Source organism: Salvelinus sp. IW2-2015, linkage group LG28, assembly GCF_002910315.2.
Source record: "Salvelinus sp. IW2-2015 linkage group LG28, ASM291031v2, whole genome shotgun sequence".
NCBI classification, from domain to species: Eukaryota; Metazoa; Chordata; class Actinopteri; order Salmoniformes; family Salmonidae; genus Salvelinus; species Salvelinus sp. IW2-2015.
The window spans coordinates 16,882,808-16,900,134 of record NC_036868.1 but is presented as its reverse complement, the minus strand read 5'-3'; the positions used below and the strand labels follow the sequence as shown (position 1 = coordinate 16,900,134).

At 42.1% G+C, this 17,327-nt stretch overlaps 1 protein-coding gene across 2 annotated transcripts in view; it reads right to left on the bottom strand.

Moving 5' to 3' along the window:
* LOC111954329 (RAC-alpha serine/threonine-protein kinase) overlaps window positions 1-13,721 on the bottom strand; it is a 38,985-nt gene extending 25,264 nt beyond the window's left edge. For both annotated transcript variants that reach the window (XM_070435971.1, XM_023973974.2), the window contains exon 1: window positions 13,565-13,721. The gene's annotated coding sequence lies outside the window, so the exon portion shown is untranslated. The remainder of the gene's footprint in view (window positions 1-13,564) is intronic.
* Between the last annotated feature and the right edge of the window lie 3,606 nt (window positions 13,722-17,327).

Sequence of the window (17,327 nt, the reverse complement as noted above, 5' to 3'; positions counted from 1 at the left end):
TATAATAGAAATAAAGCACCTTGGGGTTTCTGATATATTGCCAATATAGAAGAAAAAGAAACGCACACCTATTTAGGCGAGGTGCTGGCTAGCGGAGTAGAAAACGTAAAAATAAAGGAGAGCCGCACACTCTAGGAACTCTAATTTAACCAATAAGGCACGAGGAGGTGTGGTATATTGCCAATATACCACAGCTAAGGGCTGTGTCCAGGCACTCCGCATTGCATCGTGCGTAAGAACAGCCTTTAGCCATGGTATATTGGCCATATACCACACCTCCTCGTGCCTTATTGGTTAAATTAGAAGACCGGATCCTTACTCGGATGGCACCAAGACACAGAACTATGCAGACCGTTTAGCAGCTGTCAAATCTTTCTACCATGTCATGGCTACCACCCCATGTATCCCTCCATATCTATCAACAGTGGAAATATTGCACCAAAATTGTCCCTTGGATATATAGCCTACTTTGTGCAATGCCATATAAGATCATTTAATACGTTTAAGTGATAATGAACACCCTCGAAGCCGGTGTTTGAAGGATACATTGGCACTGGTGTTGTTAGGCCCGAGACAAAGTCGAGGGGAGGCAAACCGTGCCAATATATCCTCCAAACACCGGCTTCCAGGGCATTATCACGTTTATACAACGAGTTACCAACATATTCAAATAAAGATCGACATATTTTCATAAAAAAAAATATTTTGATAAATGTATTCATACTATTTCATCCTTCCACAAGATATAGTCCCGACACAAAACTAGAGTTGCTACCCAAGCCAGCTGGTTGTTCGTTCTATCGGTTTGGTTGCCAGAGACGCAACTCAGTCGTTCAGTCTTTTTGTTCTGTATCTATGGACGCGACACAGGTCTTCGTTCTAAATGTTCCATTGCCATACTGGCTGGCAACATTCTTATCCCTTGCTTGCTAGCTAGCCAACTACAGCTAACTTACAGTCATGTCAAACAGTGCAGCCAGAACAGTAGCTGCATTTGTTTAAGCTGTTTCCTAGTGACATTTATTTGGCTGCATCCATAGGCGCGATTTTGCCTGGCACAGAAAATGTGCTTTCTCATCAGGACACTGTTGTTCAGAGGAGCTAGCCAACAACACAACTAACACAATCACTTCAAACTGAAGCTGGAAAGACTACAAACTAGCTGCACTTTGTTTCATTTTCTTTTTTCAATTGACATTTCTTTGTGTATATATATCCATAAAAATTATGCCAGCTGATTCATGATTTCGAATGGCTAAGAAAAGCTGCCTGCCTGTCTGTCTCATCCCGACACGTTCATTATTATGGGACAGCTTGAGATCGAATGTCAGAGAGCCAGACAGCAAGGTTAATACAAACCTCCGCTGTAGAAAACGAAGTGTTAGTCTAAAAATAAAATGTGAGATAACGGATTTTTATAGTGGAGATCAAGTTTACAAATTGTCTGGCTGGGCTGATGAGACAGTGGACTGTGCAGTCAGATGGAACAGAGTAAATAAGCATTTTAACGTTATAGATTTAGCCAGTGGTATCTTGGGGAAAAGACACCGGCTGGAATGCAGTTTTAACCAATCAGCATTAGAACCACCCGTTGTATGAAATTAAATAATAATCAAGGTGGTTCACAGGTTGGGTGTTCTGCTGTTGGACCAAACTAAATCAGGTATATTCAAGGAATGAGGGAAATTTCAGATTTCCATTGGTAGGCCTAAAAATTATAATATTGTACTATAACTACACTATGATCACCATGATTAATATTAGTGCTAGGCTAAAAAATAAAGAGAACCGTTGCTGAGCCTTGCAGAGCTTTATTTGCCCTAATCCTCTGGTTCTTGAAATCCTGCCCCTTGACTGCAACCCAATGATATTATATTAAATGACACCCCTGTTCATCAGAATGATATGACTAGCCATGAAAAGAGCTTATGAATGCATTGGCAGAAGATCTGTACGATAGAGAGAGGGGTTAATGCAGGTTCACATTATTTAATATGGCTTCAACAGACAGCAGGTGCTGTCTAGCACAGCAATATGCCAAGTGTTTCTACTGCTACTGTCAAACTCTGTATGGAAATGGATGCATTCCAGATATACATTTTCTGCACGTCTAAACAAATTACAGGATGGTTATAGCATGTTGATGTGGTTGTGCTGAGATGGTAAAGATCAAATGACTTCCAGGCACAGGGCTGGGGAAGGAGGCAGCAGTTCTGTAGACTAAGCCCAGACAGAACACCCCTCCCCACTGCACAACACTACATGCTCCATCTAGCAGCTAATTACATAAATCAACCTGAAACTGGCTTTACTATGCAGCTTAATGTTTTTGATCTACCAATCAAGTATCATTTCACCTAGGGAAAAAATAACAGATGCCCATAGTGAACTGTTCAGAAGCCCAAAACAAACAGACATGAAAGACAGGAGCAAGTATGTTTACAAAATGGCCATTCACTGGACCATAGCCCACCAGACTATTTGTTTTTGTTTAACTAACTAGCTGCTAGCCATGTTCTGATTTCTTCATTTGAAGACCTCTCTCCAGGCCTATTGCAACCATTGGTGGTCACCAAATTATATCCAGGGGAGCTCCCGTTAAACCATCAATACAAGTAACTGTCCAGTGAAAATATACTTTTAAAAGTTCTTATTCTGTTAACTCATACCCATATAAATGTTGTTGACTGATCCTGTATGTGGCCAAAGCATACATTGAAGAAAAACACACACAAAAACACCCTAAACTGTATATAAAACAGACCATTAAAAAATGCTTGCTATTTCCTCATACAGTATGATGTCATACTCCTGAGGAGGATGAGCTGGCYAATCAGCCTACTATCAGGATAAATATTTTTTTATGACCAGTATACGCCCACACCATTCTGTTGTTGGGATATGCCCACACTATTCCAACACGGAAAAGCTGCTTTTAACATACGTAATTCCAAAAATGTTGGTAAGGAAAACTTTTCACGCATATTGTCATTATAAGTCATACTTCATAGAAATCTGGAAACACTGGACAATTACTTTAATAATTTGTATTAATAGTCATTTCTTATCAAGAGGGGAAAATAAAACATCCCTGAACTGTCCACATCTAAAATGTGTAATGAAATCAAGCAAACATGAGATCAACGGATATGCAGGTTTACTCTTGTGGGTTTTTGGTTGCAAGCAAGGCTGCTTAAAGGCTGTCATCTCCCATTGGTAGTTTGAAGAAATCCTGCACTATTGCAAGGTCGTTGCAATTGGCCAGTCAAATCTAACTAGTTAGGCTACCACACAACAACAACAAAAGGTGAATTGCAAAATATTAGAAATCTACACATGGTATTCTCTAGCCCTGGTAAGGGCTTCAATCTGTGCAGTACAAAGGGGCAAGCCAAGGGTCAAGAGRTTGTGTGTATGTAATGTCTCCTGTAATGAGTTGCCTGTAGGAGAGAGCGAACAAACCCGGAGGGGTTCACCAGGAGGTCATACACAGCTCCCAGAGAGGCATGATTTGTCTGCGTTGAGGAAAACATGAAGTTACAGACCTTGCAGTGACCTTTTTTGCTTGCTGCCTTGCAGTACATAGAGCCCCACTGTCAAACCACACTCATGTTGCACAGCACAGAAAGAATGCTGACAGGACTAAGCAGAGGTTAAGGTGAGGAAGCCAGGAAGGGGGAGATTGCGAGACAGTGGTTTTTCATTGCTTAGACTTTGTGGGAAACTGTCCGTCAACATAACACATAACATTTCCATAGGATGTACAAACTCAGCGAGCCACACTATAGGTCAGACTACATCCGTTGTGATGTTTTAAGGCGCATTGAAGACATACGTAGTCTTCAACAAAACAGACAGACCCCTAACTGTACAGTTGTGGCCAAAAGTATTGAGAATGACACAAATATACATTTCCACAAAGTTTGCTGCTTCAGTGTCTTTAGATACTTTTGTCAGATGTTACTATGGAATACTGAAGTATAATTACAAGCATTTCATAAGTGTCAAAGGCTTTTATTGACAATTAAATGAAGTTGACGCAAAGAGTCAGTATTTGCAGTGTTGACCCTTCTTTTTCAAGACCTCTGCAATCCACCCTGGGATGCTGTCAATTAACTTCTGGGCCACATCCTGACTGATGGCAGCCCATTCTTGCATAATCAATGCTTGGAGTTTGTCAGAATTTGTGGGGTTTTGTTTGTCCACCCGTCTCTTGAGGATTGACCACAAGTTCTCAATGGGATTAAGGTCTGTGGAGTTTCCTGGCCATGGACCCAAATATCAATGTTTTGTTCCCCGAGCCACTTAGTTATCACTTTTGCCTTATGGCAAGGTGCTCCATCATGCTGGAAAAGGCATTGTTCATCACCAAACTGTTCCTGGATGGTTGGTAGAAGTTGCTCTCGGAGGATGTGTTGGTACCATTCGTTATTCATGGTTGTGTTCTTAGGCAAAATTGTGAGTGAGTCCACTCCCTTGGCTGAGAAGCAACCCTACACATGAATGGTCTCAGGATGCTTTATTGTTGGCATGACACAGGACTGATGGTAGCGCTCACCTTGTCTTCTCTGGACAAGCTTTTTTCTGGATGTCCCAAACAATTGGAAAGGGGATTCATCAGAGAAAATGACTTTACCCCAGTCCTCAGCAGTCCAATCCCTGTACCTTTTGCAGAATATCAGTCTGTCCCTGATGTTTTTCCTGGAGAGAAGTGGCTTCTTTGCTGCCCTTCTTGACACCAGGCCATCCTCCAAAAGTCTTTGCCTCACTGTGCGTGCAGATGCACTCACACCTGCCTGCTGCCATTCCTGAGCAAGCTCTGTACTGGGGGTGCCCCGATCCTGTAGCTGAATCAACTTTAGGAGACGGTCCTGGCGCTTGCTGGACTTTCTTGGGCGCCCTGAAGCCTTCTACACAACAATTGAACCTCTCTCCTTGAAGTTCTTGATGATCCGATAAATGGTTGATTTAGGTGCAATCTTACTGGCAGCAATATCCTTGCCTGTGAAGCCCTTTTTGTGCAAAACAATGATGACGGCACGTGTTTCCTTGCAGTTAACCATGATTGACAGAGGAAGAACAATGATTTCAAGCACCACCCTCCTTTTGAAGCTTCCAGTCTGTTATTCAAACTCAATCAGCATGACAGAGTGATCTCCAGCCTTGTCCTCGTCAACACTCACACCTGTGTTAACGAGAGAATCACTGACATGATGTCAGCTGGTCCTTTTGTGGCAGGGCTGAAATGCAGTGGAAATGTTTTGGGGGGGATTCAGTTCATTTGCATGGCAAAGAGGGACTTTGCAATTAATTGCAATTCATCTGATCACTCTTCATRACATTCTGGAGTATATGCAAATTGCCATCATACAAACTGAGGCAGCAGACTTTGTGAAATGTAATATTTGTGTCATTCTCAAAACTTTTGGCCACGACTGTACATTTGATTTGACATCATGTTTTTTCACCCAGAATGGGATGTACAGTGTAATGAATCTCAGACGGACCTATAGGCAGACCAGAGAAATTGCTTTGAGATGATCCGGTGATTGCAAGGGGGGTGCAGCAAGGGCCCTATTGACTGGGACTAGCCAATGAGAACAGAGACGGTAAAAGGTAGACTAATTCCAGAGAAAAATCCTGCTGCCCCCAGCATACACCCCTCTTCCTCCTTCCTTTCTCCTTGCTACACACACACCCACCACCCATCAATGTCTGGTAGGGGTGGGCATGAATAATCGAGTACTCAAACAGACGTCAAAACTCAATATTTAACCAGAGATTTTTTTTTTAAATTAAAGAAAGTCCAACACCGTAAAACTATTTGGTCAAAATGTTGTCTTGACCAAAACATTCATTTACTTTGACTCTAGTGTTCCATTTGTACCTGTGCATTTGCGGAACACAAGAAAAAACAAACCAAGCCAAGCATCACACATTCTGCTACCTAAAAGCCTTTACCCCTCTGTGTCTCACTCAATTGTGTTCGGAGCGCTCCCTCTACACACTCTACAGAAATAAATGCCTTTAAAAACATATCTAACTGATGGGATGACGACAGTTTTATCACAAATGTAAAATGGACTGGTTGACTGAAGTAGCAAAATATGTGTTACAATAATGAGCTGCAATTTTGGAACAATTGCGTAATTTCCCGCTTCAGCTACTTTGTGGTTGTCACTAGCTGCCAGTCACAAAATCAAAGTCTCTATATTAGAAAAACTCATGAAAGGTTGGGCATAAGGTTAGCAGTGTGGTTCAGGGTTAAGTTTAAAATCTGATTTTAAAAAGAGAAATTGTAGAAACAGGCACGGTTTATGATTAACGACTGGCTGTGGTAACTCGTGACGGCCCTACTTTGCAAATTGCTAGTGCCATTTAGAATTGGTTAGCCTAGGGAATAACACCCCTAAATAAACAGGTTCCAGACTGAAAATATGCAAAAACATTATTTTGATAAAGACAAAGATCATATTTTCGTCAGAATCATTAAGAATAGACCTACTCACCAAACACTAGGCCGTAATTCCTCCCATGTGGTGTCCAATGTGGAATTGTTAACAGTCAGGATAAACGAAATCAAAATGTCTGTATATCGAAAAGAAGACCGATTTTTGGTTTGTACCCCTGAAAAATATTTTTCAACTCTCCAAATTGGGCCCAGTTTCAAATGATCACTGTTTGAGAATAAGTGTTCCAGACAGGAGATGTGCATCACTTCTGTTCTATTTTTACTATAAAATGTGTGTCGACTGTGATAAGGGCTCGGGAAATAAGAGCATCTTGTCTGCTAAATTAACAAAACAAGGCTATGCCAGTGCACAGCCATAGGCTCCTACAAACAAGCACCACACTGCTGAAGGTTCAAATGATTCAAGCTTGATGATTAGTTGAATCAGCTGTGTAGTGCTAACGCAAAAACTAAATGTGCACCCCTTTGGGTGCCCAAGACCGAGCATGGGAAACCTTGGCATGTAGACAAATTCACCACAAAAAAATTCCAGTGCAGGCATTGTGTTCTAAAAATAGCTTTTATTTATTTATTATTAAGAGTACTCGAAGAAAAAAAAGTAGTGTGAGTACTCAAACAGTTCAAAAAGGTCAAATGTCCATCCCTAATGTCTGGCTCCTCAAAAAATGAAGTAAGCTTTATGCGACATTCTTTAGTGCATCATACATCATACCCTTTACTTTCTGAATTCACAGATTTTACACATCAACCAAACTTCTGGGAGAGCGCGATGGTCCCTTTTCGATTTCCTTGGTACGCACAGAAAGAGACCACAGTGTTCCTGTGAACGACAGAAATCTTTAACAACAGCCCTCTTGCCCATGTGGTTAACTCCCTTGCCCCAACTTGCAGCACAAACACAAACTCGTATTATGCCAGCAGAAGCAAACGGATGCACAAACACACACTCGTATTATGCCAGAAGAAGCACAAGGATGCACAAACACACACTCGTATTATGCCAGCAGAAGCACAAGGATGCACAAACACACTCGTATCTATGCCAGAAGAAAGCACAAGGATATGCACAAACACCACCACTTCGTATTATGCCAAGCAGAAGCACAAGGATGCACAAAACACACACTCGTATTATGCCAGCAGAAGCACAGGATGCACAACACACACTCGTATTATGCAGCAAGAAGCACAAGGATGCACAAACACACACCTCGTATTATGCCAGCAGAAGCACAAGGATGCACAAACACACACTTCGTATTATGCAGCAGAAGCACAAGGATGCACAAACACACACTCGATTAATGCCAGCAAAGCACAAGGATGCACAAACACACACTCGTACTTATGCCAGCAGAAGCACATAGGATGCACAAACAACCCTCGTATTATGCCAGCAAGAAGCACAAGGATGCACAAACACACACTCGTATGGTATGCCAGCAGAAGCACATGGATGCAACAAACATACACTCGTATTATGCCAGCAGAAGCACCAAAGGGATTGCACAAACACACAACTCGTATTAATGCCAGCAGAAAGCACAAGGATGCACAAACACACACTTCGTATTATGCCAGCAGAAGCACAAGGATGCCACAAACACACACTCCGTATTATGCCAGCAGAAGCACATGGATGCACAAACACACACTTCATATTATGCCAGCAGAAGCACAAGGATGCACAAACACCACACTCGTATTATCCCAGCAGAAGCACAAGGATGCACATAAAACAGCTAACACTATCATCCATAACACAGGACACTACACAAACCATGTTCAGAAACAGAAACTACTCCTCACACCTGTCTAATAGCATGCAGCTCCAACACATGGGAGCGCATAGAAACATGTGCAGTAAACACATCCTCACAAAACAACCTCATAGGCGGAGATTACAAATGGTTCATTCATGCACACACCAGACTAATAACTCTAAGAAAATGCGTACCGTACCAAACCACACATAATAGTTCGTACATGCAACACACACATGCAACGACACACACGCGACACACGCACGCACACGTGATCCCTTAGGACCTCACACTGACATCTCCTCCTGGTTCAGGCACACTCTGCAGCCCAGAGCGCTCCTCCCTCCAAAGACGCCTGCACGTCCCCACCACCCCCACTGCCGGCTGGCTGCGCGAGGGGAAAAAGAGACTTGGCCCATGGCAAAACACTCGCTCCCTCAGACACACACACACACACCACACACACACACACACACACACACACACACACACACACACACACACCACACACACAACACACACACACAACACACACACACACACACACACACACACACACACACACACACACACACACTCGCAGCACTCGAATGAACCCAACGCCCTCACAGCTGGTCACGTGACCAAGCCAGAGAGGGAGGGGAGGAGAGGGAGGGGAGGAGAGAAGGAAGAAAGAAAGAAGGAGAAAGAGTAGGAGCGAGAGAAAGACCGATACAGAGGGAGGGAGGGAGAACGAGAGGGAGGAATGGGAAATGAGGGAGGGAAAGAAAGAGGGAAAGAGAGGAAAAAGAGAGGCCCCTTAGGGCTGCCACCGCCACGCCTAGTTCGACATTTGTGGCCTCGTCATGGTGGAGTGTGCACCACGCGCCCCAGTGTCAGGGAGCCAGGGAAGCTGCTGCAGAGGAGAGAGGGAGTGTATAAAATACAGCAAGAAAGAGGATGGACTCTTCTTCATGCCACGCAGCTGCACATCCACAGCTGGGATTTGTGGGATGTCAGTGGACATGCCTTGACATTAATTAACATGTGGAGTAGCAGGGTTTTATGGTGAATAGGGTGCATCCCAGCAGCGGCTCTGTGCAAATGTGCCTTTCAAAGTACAGGAGATGTTGGCCCTTGAAAAGGATGATAGGAGGCAAATAAACCTGCAGTTTTGTCAATGGATTGAGTTAACAGCACACAAAGTCTGCCAGGCCAGAAACTGCAGACGGTAGATAATGTGCATGAGCCAGTGTGTGCAGTGCAAAGGCTGAGGGAGGGCTTTTGGGTGGAATCACCCTTAATCCTAACGACTCATACATGTAGCAGCTGTTTCTGCCAGGTACAGTTGCTAACAGGTAGAGTTCACCAGGTTCATTCCACTAAATGGGTGAAATGATGCAAATACAAGAGTCAGCCACGTTGCCCATACTAGACCTACTATTTTGTTTGCTGTTCTGTTTGGTTACTAACCAGGTGACCACTGACCATGTTTGCTAATGATCCCTTACCTTCTAGTACACAATATTCTAAAGAAAGACCCCCAATCCTGTGTGGTGCGACTTTCTTCAGATTGACTGTTGTTTCCAATCATGTCTGGCAACTTTGAATAATCTGTCAGAATCAATTGAGACAGAAATGTGACAAAAGTTACTCATGTAATCAGTGTGGAGGTAACTTCTGTTAAGAGTTGTTTAAAAGAGGCTGTCAATATCCTCACATTCAGCAGGCTGTCAATATCCTCACATTCAGCAGGCTGTCAATATCCTCAAATTCAGCAGGCTGTCAATATCCTCACATTCAGCAGGCTGTCAATATCCTCACATTCACATTCACGAGGCTGTCAATATCCGCACATTCAGCAGGCTGTCAATATCCTCACATTCAGCAGGCTGTCAATATCCTCAAATTCAGCAGGCTGTCAATATCCTCACATTCAGCAGGCTGTCAATATCCTCACATTCAGCAGCTGTTAATATCCTCACATTCAGCAGGCTGTCAAATCCTCACATTCAGCAGGCTGTTCAATATTCCTCACATTCAGCAGGCTGTCAATATCCTCACATTCAGCAGGCTGTCAATTTCCTCACATTCAGCAGGCTGTTCAATATCCTCACATTTCAGCAGGCTGTCAATATCCTTCACATTCAGCAGGCTGTCAATATCCTCACATTCAGCAGCTGTCAATATCCTCACATTAGCAGGCTGTCAATATCCTCACATTCAGCAGGCTGTCAATATCCTTTCACATTCAGCAGGCTGTCAAATTTCCTCACATTCAGCAGGCTGTCAATATCCTCACATTCAGCAGGCTGTCAATATCCTCACATTCAGCAGAGCTGTCAATATCCTCACATTCAGCAGCTGTCAAATATCCTCACATTCAGCAGGCTGTCAATATCCTCACATTCAGCAGGCTGTCAATATCCTCACATTCAGCAGGCTGTCAATATCCTCATATTCAGCACGCTGTCAACATCCTTTGCGTTAATTGCTAATGTTCGGGAACAGGCTGAGCAAAAGGGAACAATGAGTGGGTGAATAGCATAGAAGGAGCATTTACAGAACCCAAATATAAAACTCATTTCCAGATCCATTCCTTGAATTCTAATGACTTTGGACAGGGTGGTTCGCCCCTGAATTACAGTGTTTAGATTGTTGTTTGTTTTTATGTTAGGTAACTAAGCAACCACCACCCCCCTTGTTTTCAAATGGACCACCTTGAGTGAGTAGCCACATTTTTTCTGATGAGCGTGAAGATGGGTAAAAGAGTGCTTATTTATGCAATTAGTGTACAGCATATTTTACCTCCCTGTAAAACATAAGCATATGAAATACACTCAGCTTAGTTAAGAGAGACTATTACTGGGTGTAACAACTAGGCTGGCGCTGTAAGCTTGACTGGATGTCTGTGCGTGAGAAAGAGTTCAAAAGAGACTGACTATGGATTGCAAACAGAAGTGTCTGTTTTAAGGTGGTTGTGGCTAGTTCATTTGTAAACCCTTGAGAAGTAGCCATGATTAGACGTTTCTTCCAGACCTCATCTGTCTAGACAATAAATTGGGTTGAAAGACTCAAATACTGACATGTTGTTTGACTGATATCCTTCATGCTGCCCCACTCCTTGACCTCTGATGGGATTCAAAGGGTTATCTTTCTCAAACACACAGAGACAGTGAAATGCTTTGAGAGTTGTAAGAGGTGAGGGTGGACCCCTTGTTAAAATGTCATGAGATCTGGAGGTTGTGTGTATGTGTGTGTGTGTGTGTGTGTGCGCGCGGTTGACACAACAACTCCTCTTGCCATTTGTCTGATTGTACATCTGAACCTCTTGGCTCGCTGACCGGCACAATACGCTTGTCTGTGCTACAGCAGCAGATTCCAGAGACATTCCTCATATTCAGGCTACGACCAAATTTGAGGTATTTACATCCACAGGGCAAACAGTTCACACTACTGCTTACTTCAAAAAGTTGTCACAGCCTGTCTCTTACACTCTCCATCCTCTGGTGGTTTTTTTCAGTCTTTGTATTATGTTTTAGGTCTCCTGTTCCTCAAAACAACCCCAGGCACACACATTATATGTGAGATGTTCGTAACCATCTCATTTTTGGCTTTAAAATAATTTATCTGCCATGTTTAGCAACAACTGTGAGTATTGACCATGATCAAACAAAGATATTGGCATTTAGTAGAGAACTGTTCCCAACTGCAATGGATTCTTTTCATGGCAACTTGTTTGTTTTAAGCCTCAATATGCTCCCCCTTCCTCCTCCGAAAAACTGTCAGTGGTACCCTGACATCACCACAAATCTGCCTTGAATCCTGTCTGACCTCCTTGTTAGTGTGTGCTCTCTCTCTTCTCAAGGTAATCCACACACACTAGATTTTAGGAGCATGTCTAAGAGGAGATAGCAGTTGTGTGAGAGAGACAACGTGTCTGGTGTCTGATTTAATAATMATTTGCGTGTTATTCATTATGCTCACAATAACCCTGCCCTTGGCTTGGACTTTGGTATCGAAAGATGCTGAGTTGGGTACCAGAGGAAAGCCTTGCTACATTTTCACCAGTCACTTTGTCAGTGTAAGGATTTTAAGTCATTTTTTCTGTTATGTAATTGTAGTGTTTTGAGAGGTATTTTTGCTGTAGGCATAATTTCAGCTCAATTATTCCTGGAGATTGAAAATGGAATACTAGCCTCTGTCCATCACATCTTGTTTTTAAATGCTTCAACACAAACACACAATCTCACTATCTCCTAAACTTTCTATATTTTGTTCTCTAAGTAATATGGAGTAAAAGTAAAAAATAAAAATCATGGTGATTACTGCACTCCCTCACCTGTGGCAAAATCCATAATTGAGAATAGGCAGATGCACTGTAAATCTGACAGTTTAACATCACATCATTTTTGCAAATGGCATGTCATGATACAAATCTATAACACAAAGATAGTGTGAAATAGTTTTTTTTTTWATGCAGTAAAATAGGTAATTTAGAACTTCATACAGTGGTTGCTTTTCATGAAATACATTTTGTAATCATATCACCGTTTGAATACAACTTTTCAGCCAATCTTTTAGGGTTGATACACGAGTAGCCTATGTGGATGTAATGTTTCCACACTATAACGCAATAAGTGGGGGCCATTGTTACAGTCGGGTTACAGCACACGTGTTAGCCTACTGCAAAAAGCAGGTTCCCTTATTCTCTATGGTTAGCCTACAATGTAGAAAATATATCAATGGAACAACCTTCAAGTCCCGGTCAGTTATTTTAGGTTCATCAATAAAATAATTCAACTAAGTTTCAACTAAATTAGGCTACAAGACAATACTGAGTGAATAGGCTGAGCTTCACCAAAGAACAAAAAGATGTTGGGAAACTTATTGGACTTGTCACTAATAACACTGTACGGCGGATTTACACTCCTTGCTGTGGCCAAATGATACCAAGCGGCATTAAGCAAATGTACTACTAACATAACAACTAATGACAGGGAATTGACTTTAGTTTCCCGAGCACTGTGACCGACACCTAAAAAAATAAGATTTTACAGTAATTATGTGAACTCTTCGTAAATATAATGTAAGAAATGTAATAACGTGCATAACTGTGGAAATTAGCTATGCGTCACAAAGCTACACATTACACACAGTCAGCTAAGTGGAACAATATCCCGAATTGTAAATATTTCTCATATTTTGGCTCGTTTTTTTACAGTTCTAGGCCTAGCAGCAGATTGGGTGAAGAAGATATCCGCATCCCACTGACTACAATGGGAACTACCCTTTCTGGCATGACTGAAGACTGAAACAACAAAATAAGAAATCAAACACAGTACTTTACCTTAACCAATTCAAATGTTATTCCGGGCCATTGCTTGGACTCTTTGACAATTTATCAGCGGATATGTCCATGCGTATTCGTTAATGTATCCTCGTGCACTAGAAGTCTAGCCTTTCTCCCATTAAACCAACCGAGCCTTATGTCTGAACGGCATTTGAATCGCTCCTGGGTCCTAAAGCCGACCCAATACCTGTACCGTAACCTCATTTGCCTTTTCACCCGTTTCAAGAGTTCATACTCATTGTGTCACTCAAGATGCAAAATGCCACGTTTTCTGGGACTGTGTTGTTAAACTAGAACGTTATACGGGATGATGATGATGATAAAATTGAGAACTTTACTGTAGGCAGAAAAAACTTGCTTTGTATCTATCTAATGTATTTACGGGTAATTGAGAGAATATTATATTTCATTGAGAGAATGTTCTATCATCATTATTGCTAAAATGAGAATTAATACCTATTCTAACTCTATAATTGATGCAGAAAAATATCCATTAGTTATGTAAGCTAATTACTTACAGTATACAGTATAGCAAACCATTAGTTGGGCTCTTCTTTCTTGATAGGTTACATGAATGGCACATATTTAACATAATGATTGGGAGGGAGTGCATTAGAATTATGGAGGCAGCGTTTGTGTGTGTGGGGTGGGGTGGGGGGGGGGGGGGTGGGGGGCGTAGTGTGTGTGTGCCTACTCATATTACACATGAAAGTGTGTAATAAAGGTGTAAGTGTGTAATAAAGGTAATGCCACAATGACAACACTTCAACACAGTTTCGGTAAAAAGCCTCCATGATGAGGTTTAGGGATTCTTTTTTTGCCACAGAGGAAATCCCCTGTCAGAGCCTCAGCCGGTAAACAAGAAGTCAGAGCAGAGTGGGTCTGCCAGCAGGACAAAAGGCCTCCATTCAGCTGGCTCAACTACGAGAAACACACACACAGCCGCGCTTCATGAGCTATTTGTTATTGGAAAACTACTCGGACACTTTCAGTGTTCTGTGACACCACTTTGGTTCATTGACCTCATTTGGAGTAGTTATATGCTTAACTAGGCTACTGCTGTCTAACTGTTCTGTCTCACAGACTTTGTCTCAAGAAGAAACTATATTTCCTTAAATGTCTACACTTTCATTATCAGTCATGATTTGTTTAGTTATGAGATCAGGAAGCTTATATGTAGCTTGTTTATTTCCATACCTCTTTACTTTGTGACACAGAGAGTTTGGCTTTTATAGTATTACTGTTGTATAAATTAATCAACAGAAATGGATTAACGAGCAAACCTTTACTGTATATTATACTGTATATTGACCCCCCTCACTCGTTCTCTTTCTTTCTTTCTCCCTCTCTTTCTCTCTCTCTTTCTCTTTACAGTGCATTCATAAAGTATTCAGACCCCTTCACTTTCTCCACATTTTGTTACATTACAGCCTTATTCTAAAATGGATTAAATAAAAACATTTCCTCAATCTACACACAATACCCCATAATGACAAAGGGAAAACATTGACCTTTTTTAGCAAAAAACTGAATATCTTATTTGTATAAGTATTCAGGCCCTTTGCTATGAGACTCGAAATTGAGCTCAGGTGCATCCTGTTTCCATCGGTCATCCTTGAGATGTTTCTACAACTTGATTGGAGTCCACCTGTGGTARATTCAATTGATTGGACATGATTTGGAAAGGCACACACCTGTCTATATAAGCTCCCACAGTTGACAGTGCATGTCAGAGCAAAAGCCATGAGGTCGAAGGAATTGTCCGTAGACCTCTGAGACAGGATTGTGTCGAAGTGCAGATCTGGGGAAGGGTACCAAAACATTTCTGCAGCATTGAACATCCCCAAGAACACAGTGGCCTACATCATTCTTAAATGGAAGAAGTTTGGAACCACCAAGACTCTTCCTAGATCTGGCAATCAGGGGAGAAGAACCTGATGGTCACTCTGACAGAGCTCCAGAGTTCCTCTGTGGAACCTTCCAGAAGGACAACCATCTCTGCAGCACTCCACCAATCAGGCCTTTATGGTAGAGTGGCCAGACGGAAGCCACTCCTCAGCGAAAGGCATATTACAGCCCGCTAGGAGTTTGCCAAAAGGCACATAAAGGACTCTCAGACCATGAGAAACAAGATTCTCTGATTGAACTCTTTGGCCTGAATGCCAAGCGTCACGTCTGGAGGAAACCAGGCACCGCTCATCACCTGGACAATACCATTCCTACGGTGAAGCATAGTGGTGGCAGCATCATCTTGTGGGGATGTTTTTCAGCGGCAGGAACTGGGAGACTAGTCAGGATCGAGGGAAAGATGAACAGCGCAAAGTACAGAGAGATCCTTGATGATAACCTGCTCCAGAGCGCTCAGGACCTCAGACTGGGGCGAAGTTTCACCTTCCAACAGGTCTTTGAGTGGCCCAGCCAGAGCCTGGACTTGAACCCGATCGAATATCTCCAGAGAGACCTGAAAATAGCTGTGCTGCCTTCCAAACTGACAGAGGTTGAGAGGATCTGCAGAGAAGAATGGGAGAAACTCCCCAAATACAGGTGTGCCAAGCTTGTTGCGTCATATTCAAGAAGACTCATGACTGTAATCGCTGTTAAAGGTCCATCAACAAAGCACTGAGTAAAGGGTCTGAATAATGATGTAAATTATATATTTTTATATATTTTTTAATACATTTGCAAAAATGTCTGAACCTGGTTATGGGGTATTGTGGGGTATTGTGTGTAGATCGATGAGGGGGGGGGGGGAACAATTTAATCAATTTTAATTTAAGGCTGTAACGTAACAAAATATGGAAAAAGTGAAGGGGTCTGAATACTTTTTGAATGCACTGTATATATATATATATATATATATATATATATATATATATATATATATACACAGTGCATTCAAAAAGATATAAGATATATTTTCCAGTAAGAACTCAGCCCCCCAAGCAAAGGTCAGATTGCCAAAGCATCTGGCACTTTCTTCTCCCCTGAAGTGTTTTTCTTACAATTACACACAGCCAGAAAAAAATAGAGCTCTTAAATCCAATTAATGAGAAGATAACCGTTTCTCCCTTGGGTCTTTGTGATGACACATTTAGTGATGCAAGGTTTTGTTTTCTCTAAAAGAGAAATACGGTATTGCCCAAGGCAACAGACACCTGCCGAGAACTGTTTTAGGTGTCATTTAACACTTTAATTGACCACGGCTTTCACTTTTACACATCACTATCTCTTCAAAAAGGAATTTCCATGGCAAAACCACAGTATGGTTACTGTATGTTTTAACTCAAGCTGCAACAAATTATCTTTCACTAATATCGGTCAGGTCTTTGAGTGTTATTATGACTGGATGTTTTCCCAGATGAAGCAAAGAGAGAAAGAGAGCGAGAAAGCAAGAGATAGAGGGGGGGGAGGCAGAAAGCAAGAAAGAGAAAGCAAGAGGGAGAGTGAGAAAGAGAGAAAGCAAGAGTGAGAAAGAATGTGAGGTGAATAGAAAGATAGAGCAACAGCAGAATTGGAGGCAGATGGTGTGACAGAAGACAGCAACACCCCTACTGTGCAAAATGCTGAGTGCCAGTCTGTGAAAGAAAGCCACACACAGCACCTTTTCTCTTCAAGCCCAATCTGTCTTTGCTGTGTTGCCCACTTATAGTGAGGGTCCTACTGGGAAGGTTATTGTAATTGAGCCACACCTACAGTATCAATCTACAACAACGATGTAATAGTAATGCAACTACAATCTAAAGTAATAGCAATGTAACTC